The sequence below is a fragment of the Pipra filicauda genome, unplaced genomic scaffold, assembly GCF_003945595.2.
Source record: "Pipra filicauda isolate LSUMZ 115617 unplaced genomic scaffold, ASM394559v2 scaffold148_size1903560_pilon, whole genome shotgun sequence".
Classification (NCBI taxonomy): Eukaryota; Metazoa; Chordata; class Aves; order Passeriformes; family Pipridae; genus Pipra; species Pipra filicauda.
In genome coordinates, this window is record NW_024103973.1 from 980,161 (window position 1) to 993,838 (window position 13,678).

General features: G+C 41.2%; 1 protein-coding gene across 1 annotated transcript in view; it reads left to right on the forward strand.

Annotated features, from left to right (window-relative positions):
- PTPRG (protein tyrosine phosphatase receptor type G) overlaps positions 1-13,678 on the forward strand; it is a 399,599-nt gene that overhangs the window by 247,258 nt on the left and 138,663 nt on the right. The gene's annotated exons all lie outside the window — the stretch shown is intronic.

Below are 13,678 nucleotides of genomic sequence, written 5' to 3' on the forward strand. Positions count from 1 at the left end.
TGGGAAATTATTTTGTAGCAGTCAGCAGTAAAAACAGGTTGGAACGAGGATTTAACAGAGTTCTGGACAGACCAGTCAAAGGATGGTCCTTGTGCAGCTTCCAGCTCAGAAAGGATGCTGAGGCTTGCTGGAAGCTGCAGGGGTGCAGTGAAGGGGACAGTTGCTGTTTGTCCATGTAAACACGCACTGTCTTGATTTACTGTCCATTAGTGCCTGGTACTTGAGACAGGATGCAGAGCCTGATGCACCTGTAGGCTGAACTAAGTGTTTTTATGAGGGCTCTCCAAGGTTATATATTAATGCAGCCTGGAGTGTCAGACAGCATCCACGGCCATGCTGCTCTGGACAAGGTCTGTGTGGGGTGTTGTAAAGAAATTCTACAGAAGGAGGGAAGATTGAAATAATCTCAAACCCATCAAGATACCTTCTGAGATGTGTGCTTAAATGAGACGTGAATGGAGTTGGAAATTAGCAGAAAAAAATGGTGTTTTGTAAATGATTGGTGGGTGTAACTGATGGATACGTGGTGCCACCGTTAGCCCTTGGCTGGGAGGCTGCACAAAGGAAGCTCTGGAGAGTGAAAGGGCCAGATGATTTATTGATGAAGGGAAGGAGATAAACTGCAGTGCTCGCAATGCCACCATCTCCTGGCATCTCAGGACCCTGTAATACCAACACACCAACCACTGGGTGTTCTGGGAAGCCCATCACGATCCTGAATGTGTTTTGAACTGATCAGAGCAGCAGTGTGGGCAGCTACCAGAGCTGCCACTGACTTCTGCTAAATCTTGAGCAGCCCTTTGGTGTGAGAGGTACGCTGTGTCTTCTTTGTTTGTCCTTTTCTTCCCCCATCTCTGTTCTTTTCCTTCCTATCTCTTTCCTCCGTCTGTGAAATACAAGCCTGGCACAGTGAGCCCAGACACATTGTCTTTCACAACACTGCTGTGATCCTGTGCCTGGCAAGGCAGGGAAAAGCTGTGTCCTGTGCCACCTGACAGGAGTTACCAGGTGTTGGAGTGGCTGATAACAGCCACTTTTACTGCCTGCTTTTCACAGTAATGAAGTTGCAAGTATCAGTCGCAGAAGCTGTGTTATCTGTCTGTGCACTTCTTCTCTTTTTGCCGTTACATGTTTTTATTCTGCAGAAATTAGGACTGGACTGCAGAACTGGCTGTAACCCATCTCACCTGTTTTTCTGAAGGAGAATGTTTTTCACCACATTTAATACTATCCCTAGATTGTTCTTGTAAGGAAAACCCATTTGCTAACGGAGGTGGGGATAAGGCATATGGTGAAGCTAGGAGACTTGATTGTTTATATTTTAAATTCCTTATTTTTCTGTACTGTTCTCAACTTTTATCCTATATCTTTATTAAAAAGTTGTAAAGATGTTTGAATCATGTTTGTTGCCATGGAACTGAGCAGCCTAGGTTTGTGCTCTCAACTAAAACCAAGTTTGACTTTTCAGCCTCACAGACAGGGTCATGTTAACACCTTAACCTATGACTTTTCATACTCTGTTTTATTAATGTGAGTGAGCCAAGATGTTGGATGCTTTTTCCCCTGGAGTCACAGGCCCTGCTGCTGGAAGGCAGGATGAGGCTCTGGGTCACTGGTGAATACTGTTATATGAACAGGGTAGTTCAACTCCCTCAAGATCAAGCAGATGACATTACAGCTGTTGGATTCAGGTCACATCACTGCCTTTTCTTGACAGCTAAGAGAGTGAGATGCATGCTTCTGTTAAGTGAAAATGGAGATTATTGAGTAAACACAGACTTTCTCATGTAGGGCTCTAATTACAAGCCTGCAATATTTCTGTCATAAATTGACCTGGAAGACTTCTCTTAGTGAAGCGTTAGCATTAGCTGCTGACAGCCTTTGGAGTGTGTGTGTTTGACAGGGGATCCTGTGGAAGGAAACCAGAACGCTGGATTAAAGAACAAAGCTAGGCAAGGTGGAGGAGGAAAGCTAAAAAAAACCCTGAAATTGGACATGAACCCTCTGTCAGGGACAACAGACCCTCACCCTCTGCAGCAAGCACCACTGCTCCTGAGGTGTTGACACAGGAGTCAGGAGGCAATGCCTGGACCTAATTCAAAAGAAGAAATACTGCGATAGGAGTGTGACCTTTGAAATATGCTGGGGTAGGATGTTTCGCAGGTTGAGTGAGGAAGTAGGGGTTTTTTTTGAAACTGGACATTTGGGAATATCCACTGGCTGTGCACTCTTAGGTGGCTGGTTATGATCAAGGCTGGATGGTTAGAACACATTTGGACCATGTCTTGTTACTATATACTGTTAACTTTAAAATTCTCTTTGAGATTCCTTTCTGAGTTTAATCTCCTTTCAATATTTGAGAGCAGCATATGCTCACCTTTTTCTAAACCTTTACTACAATAATAGAAAAGTTTAAAATTTAAATCAAGGCTTTAACTTTAATTCTGTTCCTTGAGCCTTGGTGTATTTTAAATAGATGGTGGTATATTTGAACAATCTGTTTGGCAATACCTTGCTGACCACGACTGAGATTTATGCAAGTAGTTTTATCTCAGATTTGTGATTCATAATATATCTTCTTATGAAAAGGTTAAATAAAAGAAATACAACTTTTACAGGACATAGACTATAAACAGACTCTTAAATGAATCTGTGATTTGTAGGTTAATATTTGAATTTTTAACTTCAGTGCCACACTTTTAATATATTTCAAGTTCCTCGATCCAAAGCTTACTTTATATTCCGAAGGCGTGCGATTGTTTGCTGTAATCTCAAGAGAAGATAAGCATGACATCTGGTTCACACCTGTGGTTTTAGGGATAAGAGCATAGCTGCTTTATGTATTATTCAGGGCGCTCTGTTGAAACTGCAAGGAATTTGACTCTTTGAGGCCCTTTGTCCCAAGGTTTTTATACTTGTTTAAAGTAAACATGAAATATAGAAGTCGTCTCTCAGTAGGTATTGAATAGACTATTTATTCCAACCTATGCCTGCTGCTAGGAGGAAAATTAGTTATGCAGGTTAATTATCAGATTTATGATAAAGACTTTACTTGTGCAACTCCCATATTTCAGAAGTTCCATTGAGGCGTTTCGTGCTGTGACAGAACAGCCAGGAGAGGTGAAAGTACCAGTAACACGTACCATGGTGTGGTTTCGTGTGGCAGCTGGTACCTCCCCACCCACCACAGCCCAGCCCTGACTCTCCACACTGTGTAATGGGGAGAGGCTGCACCATTTTTGTGTTTCCAGTTTCCATTCGTGGTTGCCGGCACAATGCAAGTGTCTGGGGCTGGCGGTGACAGCAGTGGCTTGAGCAAGAATTAGATTGGTTGGGTCCCTCTGGAGCCAGAGACACCGAGAGACTGGAGTGGCTGTCATACTGAGAACCAGAACTTCTCTGGTGTCCTTTACCCAGGTGAATTGTGCAAATGTGAGGTGCTGAGGCAGAAGAGGTGCTTTCGGGGAATACACAGGTGTGAGCCAGAGTGGAAATGTGACTCTTGGGCTTGAGAATCGTTTCTATTATTAGGATGCAGAGTCGAGGGAAACTGGTGCAGGGCCTGGCTGAGCAGGGACACAACTGGGCATGCCTCCCCCCGGGAGTGTGTACTGAAAGCTGTACTGAACCACAGCCTGTGAAATTTGGACTCAAATGCTGATCTGGTGGCACTGTTGTGTTAATCGGGACTCAGAATAGTTCTACGTGCTTTTCTTTCAATGTCAACAGGCCTGTAAGAAATTGAAGTGTTACAGCTGAGAGGTTGTTTTAATCATATTATATAAGGTGATGCCACAAGAGAACAGCAGAGTCAGATGCACCAGGGGACTCTCAACATGGCATCTGCAGAGTCGTATGAGTGTGGGAGGGGCTGAGAATCAGAGTTGTGTTTCTGTTTCATAGGCATGGAAGAATAACTTTGACATTTAGCAAAGGACCATTACAAAATGTGTTTGCAGATGTGACAGTGGACAAGGTTTTAACTTTAAAAGACTACAGAATTTCTAGCACTTTTGCCTTTCCGTCAATTTTACTGCTTACCTCAATATTTTACTTCTTGCTGTGCTGTAGTTCTTTCTGATTTGTTAGTGTAAATACAGAATCATGTCCTAAACACACTGGTGCCATTAAGGTGGTGTATTTCTGTATGCGTGTGTCTGTATAAAAGGTCACTAAGACGAGAAGGTTACAAATTTCTTAACACTGCACTTCAGATGTGTGCAGACTTCACTTTCTTCTCGTAAAACAGTCAGAGGATAAGGGTAAAGAAACCTAGAAAATTAGAAACAGAATATGGAGGTATTACATATAAGGTTTTCCAAGAGACTGGGGAATTTGGGTAGGCAGCCCATGGTGGGGAAGGATTTCAATTTGAGGTATTTTCAGGAGATCCTGAGTTTTAGAAAGGATATAGTGTACTCAGTCCTTGCATATTAAACCCTTTTGAGAATTTTGAAGTAAAACACCGATATTAAGCAGCTGCATTAGAAAAATCCTTCTCGTGTTCAAACGGGATGGCTGTGGCAGAACTAGTGCTGTCCCTTCCTCCAGGAATTTGCAAATAGCTGCTGAGACCTCTGATGCTGAGTGCCCTGCTTGCTCTACCTTTGGCATTATGGTGCAGCCTGAGATAGATGTGTATTCTGCAAAATATGGGAAAGCCCATATTATTTTTACCCTCCAAATACTCTCTTGTAATGGACTGGTTCTGCTGTAACTGTCCATATACTTCACAGTTCATAAATAAAAATAACTCTGGAAGTGTACAGCCTGAAGGATTTCACATCCCCTCAGAGATAGGAATGGCCTTTTGCCCAGCAAAACACTACTGAAAACGTGCCCCATCTGCTGCGTAACTTTGAATCCAGAGATGCAATGAAACTGTAAATACCTCAGAATTTGTTCTGAGGTATTTGGAAGTTCATGGAAGACCTTGCCTTCTCCCTTTAAAAAAAAAAAAAAAGAAAGAAAGAAAGAAAAAAAGAAAGAAAGAAAAAACCCCAACAACAGCAACAGTGGAAAAAACCACACACAGAACATTTTGAATTCCACAGTACAAAAAGAATAATTTACGCTAAGATATGAACTCTCAGAGGAATGAATACTTGTGTTAGTGCATCTTTAAAGTGAACAGGATATGAAATTGTATTAATCACACGTGCTAGGAAAAGTGTGCTTTTGTAGGGTTTACTCTTCAAGTGCAGCTCCTTTCTTTTCCCTGAAGAGCACTGGAGTGTGTTTGGTAGGAAATCCCAGTTCTCTCCATTCTAGCAGCACTTCTTGATGTTTGAAAATGTAAATGGATGCTTGAAAGATGAGCTGAAGTATGGACAGTTTGGGTATTTTGAAGTTTAAAACTCTTCAGTAGTGTAGTTCTCCTTGTAGAAAGGCCACGGGAAACAGATGAAGAAGACATCTGAAACAGCCACTTTTGGGTGGAGTTCAGAGCTATTCTGTTCATACAGTTAGTCCATCCGGCTTGTTTTAGTTGCTGTGTCATTTGGTGCTTAGCCACTTTCTAAATTGCCCGTTTCAGATTTTCAACCATGCCAGCAGCTAAGTATTGCCTCTAATTTTTCCATTCGGACAGCCTTAGAAAGCCAAGTTTGTCTCAGCATTGCGTGTTTCCGCTGTCTTACTTGGAATATGCCGCCATTAGACAAAGCCACTGTGGGTGAGACTCAGAACTACTCGATAAATAAACCAAGAAGTCTCTGGCAGAGTCAGAGTCTGGTAGAGGAGCTAAAGACCAATGAAAGACACCATCTGACCTCCCAGAGCCTGGGAAGGTGCCCTCGCGCGTGCGGAGCAGCGCCTTGCAGTAATTGTCTGCACTGAACTCCTGCGACATCAGCTCTCTCGTGGAACAGTTTGGATTGGAAGGGACCTCAAAGATCATCTAGTACCAAACCCCCCCGCCGTGGGCAGGGACACCTTCCACTAGATCAGGTTGCCCACAGTCCCATCCAACCTGGCCTTGAACACTTCAGGGATGAAGCACAAACAGCTTCTCGTGACATCTTCTTATGTCAGTTATGAGCTGGTTAGAAGTTGGTATGGTATTAAGGGGGCAACATACTGTCTCCATGAGGTACCTGTGTGACTATTCTTATTGCAATATCAAGCAAATGGACCCAAAATTGTGGTTTTTTCCAACAGCACTCCAAATGGTTCTTTATTTCCCATAATTTTCAACTGTGCGTCACTCTTTCCATTTATTTCTATTTTTTCATGTTTTTCTTCATGAAACATCTAGTTAGGGAGGGATGGACAATGACCATTTAGTTTATATGAGGAAACAAGGCCCAGAAATGGGCACTGATCAATGCAAGATAGCAGAAACTCTCTGGTAATCTTTGCAGTCCAAGGACTAGTAGATTTCAACTTCTCAAGTCACCAAAAGACTTGATTTGCTACCTCTACCCAAAAATCAGAATACTGAACTATTTATCTCTCCTTTGGTTTTATCGGCTTCTTAATCTTTTCAGGAGGGAAAGAGCTTTGCATTTTCAAGGTTTTTCTCACAGACCTGAAGGCAGCAGCCATGGTGATTTTAAAATTGCAGTGAAGATTCTCCTGGAATCACATCATTCCAGTTCCTTGGACTTTCACTGAAATACCATATGTCAGAAACCCTCTTATAGAGAGGTACAAATGAGCAACACTGTGTGGTGCAATCCTTTATCCTTTTTTTATTTTTACCTCCTTCTCTCCTTGGATCTCTTCCATCCCTTGGACATGTGGTTCACATCCCTTTTACAAGCTAACTGAGCACCCTATTGTACACTTACCACCCACGTTTCCAGAAAAAGAGCCTCCTAAATTTGTGTGTCTAACAAGATGCTGTGATGTATCTGGATACACAGGTATAATTACCACAGGATGGAGATATTTTAAACATTCTTAGAAGATGAGAAGGAAAGGTTCAAAAAAGCCTCCTGCTCATTATGCTTCCGTTCTTGTTTACATCTTGGTATTAAAGTGTTAGTGTTATAATTTCCTGTGTTTGGAAGGAGGTCAAATGTGAAACAACACTTGTAACACGGAGGAGGATCAGAAAGGAGAGGCACTGCATTGGGAGGTAATAACCACAGCTCCATAATTCAGGGGTCTTGTGTGTTGTGAAAGAGAAGACTTACTGCAGGTTTTTTGTTGGTTTTGAATGATTTATAACATTTTACTTGTGGCGGAGTGTTGCAATCTATGTTGTCATGGAAATTCTATTGAATTTATGGTTCCATTTATCCAAAACGATTTTCCAGACTTCATTTCATGGTGAATCATATGGCTGTTACTTGGAGTACAAAGCAATTGCAAGAAAGTTTCATGTTAAGGAAAGCATAAACACTGACACCGTTATTTTCATATTACAGAAATACAAATGAATGCAACATGCAGCTTTTTAGCATCAAATCTGCCTTCATTGTGTAATGACTCACTGAGTACACATGAGATGAATTTTCTTGTTTGGGATGGGAGCAGGCCTAAGGGGTATTTATTTCTGGCAGTGGAAATCAGGGAAGTTTCTGGCTTACCAATGCCCTTTTCTCTTAACATTCAGGACTTAACACTCAAGATACTGAGTGATATGGCCACAATCCAACAATGTACTGAAGCCCAGGGCGATGCTGTGAGCACCGTGTTTCCTTGCTGTTCCTACTGAGCTGTCACTGGACCACTCACAGGTTTAAATGCTGTTCAGACTTAGGGGCAGAACATGCCACAACTTTCAGGTTGAATATGACTATGAAATTGCTTAGTCTCAATTTATACCATAGGTACACCTACTGTGTTGTTTGCAGACAACAAAGCAAGAATTAAAGCTTACTATTAAAAAAGATGAAAGGGAAATTTACCATACTTCTAAGGGATCATCTAAATTGAGTTAAGTTCTGGTATTTCACTTGCATGATCTTTGCTCTTCCTGTTGTTTCAGCTTTCCTTTCATTTTTTTCAGCCTAGCATTGTATTCATTATCAAGTTGCGATTACATTAGGGCAAAGTCCCTGTCTGACTCTTTGTTTTGCAATTTTACCCAGCACGCTTTCAGGCACTGTAAAATACTAAGTTATGACATTCAGAATACATCTCTGTACCTGCCTAACTATAGTTAAAAATTCACTGATGAATAATAGACTAGGCAGGAAAAACATGCCATTATCTGCTCCTGTTCAACTTTATCTTTTCAAAAGAATGCAATATACTCTGTGTTATTACATCAGGCTTTAGTAGGAGAACTGGAAAACATCACGATTCGCTCTTCCCTCCGCCTTTTCTAAGCAGATTTTGAATATGTTATAAATGATAAGTTTCATGGGTTTTTTAAAGAGAATATAATGAGAAGTCAAACATCAGATTTTATTGCCCCAGTGTACATCTCACACTCCAGTAAACACACAGACTGCAGGACAGTTATTCTGAATTTTTAGTGCTGCAGTGAAGATTACATTATGTCTGTAGAAAATTTTTATTCCAGCCAAATGGATCACATCATCCAGTTCACTGGAAATCTATGCACATATTTAAAGCAGAAGTAAGTTACATACGAGCTTTCAATTAAGAAAAATCATGTATGATTCATAATCTTAGCACAGAATTTATTGTTGTGTGAGAGGATTTAAATCCAGTTGTAAAAGCGGCTGAGAATAATTTATTCTCACAATGTAAGCAGCAAAGGCACTGATTAAGAATTAGTATATTCAGTGCTTAACTCCATCGTTTAAAGCAAACATTTCAAAATTTTTGGTTCACCACTCTGCAGGGATTTGCAGTCTACCTGCAATGCCTGGGTGTTCTGCTCTTCTGAAAATACTCTCAGTCTCTAAAGCAGTACATAATAAACCACGTCGCTGTTGCCTCTGCGTCTTGCTGCCTGATTCATCAAAAAATTGGCTGGCCTATAAAACCTTTTATTTTTTTATGCTTTTTTACCATGCTTCAAATTGCATGGTAGTTCTTGGATTGCTGGAAGGAAACGAGCGGAAAGCTAATTCCGATGATCTTTTCCCTTGCACCAGAATTCCTGATACTATTGAATATTCTGTACTCCACATCTGTGACAGCACAATGAGCCTTTGTTCATTTTTTAATCTAAAGAGAAATCTGCTGTAGGAGGTTGCACAGGGTGATAGCAGCCCAATTTAAAAGTCTCAATTATTTATTTTTAAAATACTTGGCATCTGTCTATGGAAAATGTACTTGCTTGGTTTCCAGTCTCTTAGAATGGCTTTGAACTCACTCACATCTTCTGGGATCTATCAAACGCTCATTGTGGCTTTTCTCTCATAAGTGCTGAATGAGTTTGGCCATGATAGTCTGTATTGGATGTAAACTTTGTGTCTTTGTAGTGGGGTAATGAGAGCAAAGAGATGTCATGCATGGGAATGGTGATTTCTGTCTGGATGTGTGTCGTGCCAAGCAGAGGAGGAGCAACTGAGCAGGGAGATGGAGCCTTTTATTTGTGAGTTGGTGGCGGGGGGAAGCCATTCACTGGAAGCAGGCTCAGGTTTTGCAAGCCAGTGACATTTCATAATGAGGGTTTAGTCATTCAGAGGTAATTGTACTTAATAAAATCAGAACTGGTCTCTGGTGGGCAGTATTTCTCAGTAATACACACGCACATTTTGGACAGCCTGTCCTTACAACATCAGCGTGGTGGCAGCCCGGTTCGGCATTAAAATCTAAGCACAGAGCAGGTCCCGACAGTTTGCCAAGTCTGGGGAACACCAGATTTCTGTAGAGCTTGGAAGAACACAGTTGAAGAAAGGTGTTTCTGCAGAGAATAGATTGTCCTGGGGAGGAGGGGGTTGCCTGCCCCCGGTCATAGTGGAGGGTAGGAGTTTGGAGGCAAAGACTCTCCAGGCTGGAGAATTACCCACGTGTATGTGATGTACTCACTTGTGTGTTGTGAGCTGGGAAATAGGCCTGGAGTGCTTGGAAACTGTAATGGTTGGGCACTGGATTTTCCTGGACAGCAGACACTAGAAAACATGACATGTTTTCTTAGGGTGACTGGCAATTATCTCCTGGGTTATGGCTTTCTCTCTAATCCTCTGTTTTAAGGCACTTGTAACAGTCTGAAGATTTGGCCCTCAGTAAGGTTTTTTCCAAGGCTTAATCTGTGCTGTACAGCAAATCTCTCTCAAGTTTGAAAACAATTCTTTTATAGTGTGAAGAGTGTCAAAGCATGAAGTTTTTCCATTAAAAGCAAACTCTTGCTCTCTCCCTGCCTTGGTAAAGCTCTGTAGCTGCAGTAGTTGATAGCATTTTAGGATGGAGAGTCTTCCTGCAAGAAAAGTGCCTTTGTGTCACTAGGGACAGTTTGTCTCAGCTTAGTTTTATCAAAATACTGAAAATTTCTAGTTACTTGGACACTACATGGTTTTTATAATAGATCTTTACAAGGTACATGCTAGCACACTGCTGTGTTCCACAGCCGAGATTAAGGAAGCCCATGTAAGCCTTTCCCAGCCTCGTTGGTTATAGTGTGAAAGTCTTATAAATCTAATATATTGTGCCACAGAGGACAGGATGCTCATGCCCTCTGGGACCTGTGCCACAGGGAAGGCTGTTTGGAGCACTGTCAGCATGGATGTGTGGAACAGAGTATTCTGACTGCAGACAGGTAGTGTCACATTATAGAAACTAGGAAGGGTATTTCAGGCTTTCCCATTACCATTACTGTGGGATTCTCACAGCCTCTAAATTTTTTGATTTTTTTTAATTTTGGGAAATAGAAGCTATTGTGAAATCACATGCAAAAACGTACAGAAATTATGGTTTGTGGTGCTGAAATCAGGCAGGGCCACAATTCAGGCTGCATGTGCAAGCCTGGATGATGCTCCATTCTGCATTTTGCAAATAGCAAATCATAATAGGATCCAAATTTTCTTTAGCTTAAAAGCCTCTTTGTTGCATTCTGTGCTACGGCTTTGTATGTCCCAGGCAGAGACAGTAGAAGTCATTTATATGCAAAGTGCACCATATATTGTATATACTAATTATATAATAAGGAGTAATAATGAAAATTTTCTAGCATGTTTAGGCCACTTAACTATGCAGTGAAATTAATTTTACAGTTAACTGTCTTATTCCCGCTTTGTACATAAAGAAAGTTATCCCACCCATAGAAAATATTAAATTAACTATCTGCTGATAAATGTATTCAATATTATGTATATTATGTATAAAGGAACAAAAATACATTTGATACATTTGCATTTTATTGTAAATTGGGGAAAACAGATGAGACTGTATTATGGAAGAGAACAATATGTGATCACATAATTAGAAAATTGTCATAATACTAATGCTCAGCAGTGTCCAGGTGTGGTTTAATGAGCAACCTGAACTGTGAGGTTTTGAGAGTGAAACTTTACTGTCTTTTTTACATTTGCTTTGCAGTGTATGCATGTGTAAATTATATAACAGCAATTCCTCAGAGACTCTACTCCTAAAATGTTCCTTCTAGCTGTATGAACACATAAGGAAGCTACTGTATGACAGATGACGATAATTTTTCATACAAGACAGTTCCCCTTGACGTGATGGATGCAGAGAGAGGAACCACACTCTCTGGAAAAACACCAGGGAGCAGTGGTAAAATGTTCCAATGTGTATGGTAATCAAGGCAGAGTGTGGTTCTTGATTAGTCTGTGAGATTGCACTGCTGAGACGAGGGATCTGAATAAAGCACTATTTTTTACCAAAGCCCTTTGCACTGCTATCCAAAAGTGTATTGTAAAAATTAATTTCCTTAAAATGCCGTGAGCAAAATTGATCCAAAATGATTTCGGCATATGCTGAACTCACTCAGTGATGCCTTTCTTCATAAACTCCTGTGAGGACTATATAGTGAAGTGTTTTATGTAAGGTATACATAATTTTAGACTTTATTTTAAACAGGAGTAAAATGCAATTTATGTTTTCTCAGCTTTGATCTGTGCTGGCTAAACTGAAGTTTAAGCAACTCTACCTGAAACAAATTGTTTCTAATTTCTGCATCAATTAATGGCTGTACCTTGATCTGCATTTGTTCAAAGCATGAGTTGTCAGAATCTAGAGGTACCACCAACTTTGTGAGATATCACCAGCACCTCTGTGTGTACTGTGAGAACTCTGGAAATAAGAAGGCCAAAACAGGAGAAGAAAATTGCTTTCAAATTTTATGAAGCTAGTGTGAGTGCAAATTTTTTCTTTTTTTTTTCTTTTTTTTTTTCTGTGGGCCATTTGGAGTGTGCTCTTACTTCATCCTCCTGCTGAAAAAAGTACCTCTACCTCTGAAGGCTCTGATCTTCATCTTGACTTTCTCCCTGTATGATGATGTTTTATTATCTGTATGATACTGGCAAAGCACCTATCCATTACAGGCAATATATCCTGTCAGAAGCCTGGGAATCAGTAAATGTGAGTAGGAATATATCTGAGCAAGATAAAAGGGTATACTCTCATCTGGCATATACACAATATGGGAAAAATACTTGCATTTGTGGATACAGGAGGATTTGTCATACAGCTCTATCTTGGAAAAACCCAAACTAGTGTTTGAGTCCAGCAGAGTATTTTCCTGCAGAAGGACTTGCAGGAGGGAATGATGGTCAGACTGGCAGTGTGTTGGGATGCATGGACAGTCTCAGCTAGACCTTCTTCTCCCTTAAACTGTGGGCTGTGTGGGTGTCTCCTATCACCTAGTGATGCTGTGAGAAGGTCGGGTAACAGGGGATGGGCAGCAGAGAAGCAGGAGTGAGTGCACAGGGCTCAGGAAAGGGCCAGTGGCAGAGAATCCTGGTGGGTCCATTCCCATTTCATAGCCAGAAACAGATTTTTTTTTTTTTTACTTGCATCAGCGTGCACAAGGGAGCCTACACATCAGCCAGCCAGCCAGCACTGGTTTGGATCGTGAAATCCATGCGGGAGGTTCCCTGCATAGCCCCAGGAGTAACTGCTGCAAAGTCCAGTTCTTGTGCTTGGCTGTCACCATCAGGCACATGGTTTTCATTTGTGTTGTGTAGGGCACACATATAACAAACATTACCAATACTGAATTTGTCCTGTGACTGTACACACCTGCACAGTGTAATGTTGAGAAGGGAGCATTGCTTTTTTTGGATGTAAGCTATATCCTTTGGAGCAAGTCATGGCTGATACAGATGGACTTAGCGCTAGGGGTTTCTCTGGGAATGGAGGGGTTGAACAGCTACTGGAGAAGCAGCAGCGTTTGGATGGCTGGCAGAAGTGGGAGCTCAGCTACTGTGGGAAGTGGAACAAGAACCATGCAAGAAATTAAGAGCAGGACCACCCATGGGCCTCTGTAGGTTGCCCTTATTCATGGCAAGTGTGTGTATAGGAGTGGGATTGTTCACCAGCAAGAGTGTATGGAGGAAACTGTTTCTTGTTTCTCTATTTGTGTAACTCCAGCATTTTCTAGTTTGGGGTAATCATTGTTCTCACCCTCTTTTACTTGGGGTTTGTCTAATTATTAATATTTATTATTCATCTGAAAATGACATCAAAATATCTGGGTTTGTCTCGTACTTCTTGCAGAGTACTAACGCTTTGGAAATAAAAGTCATGAAATGTAACTGAAGACAGGGAAAAGTCTGACCCTAACTGGTAGACCTGAATATCAGAGGCTCATAAAAATGCATTGCTACGGAGATAGACTTTTATCTTACAAATT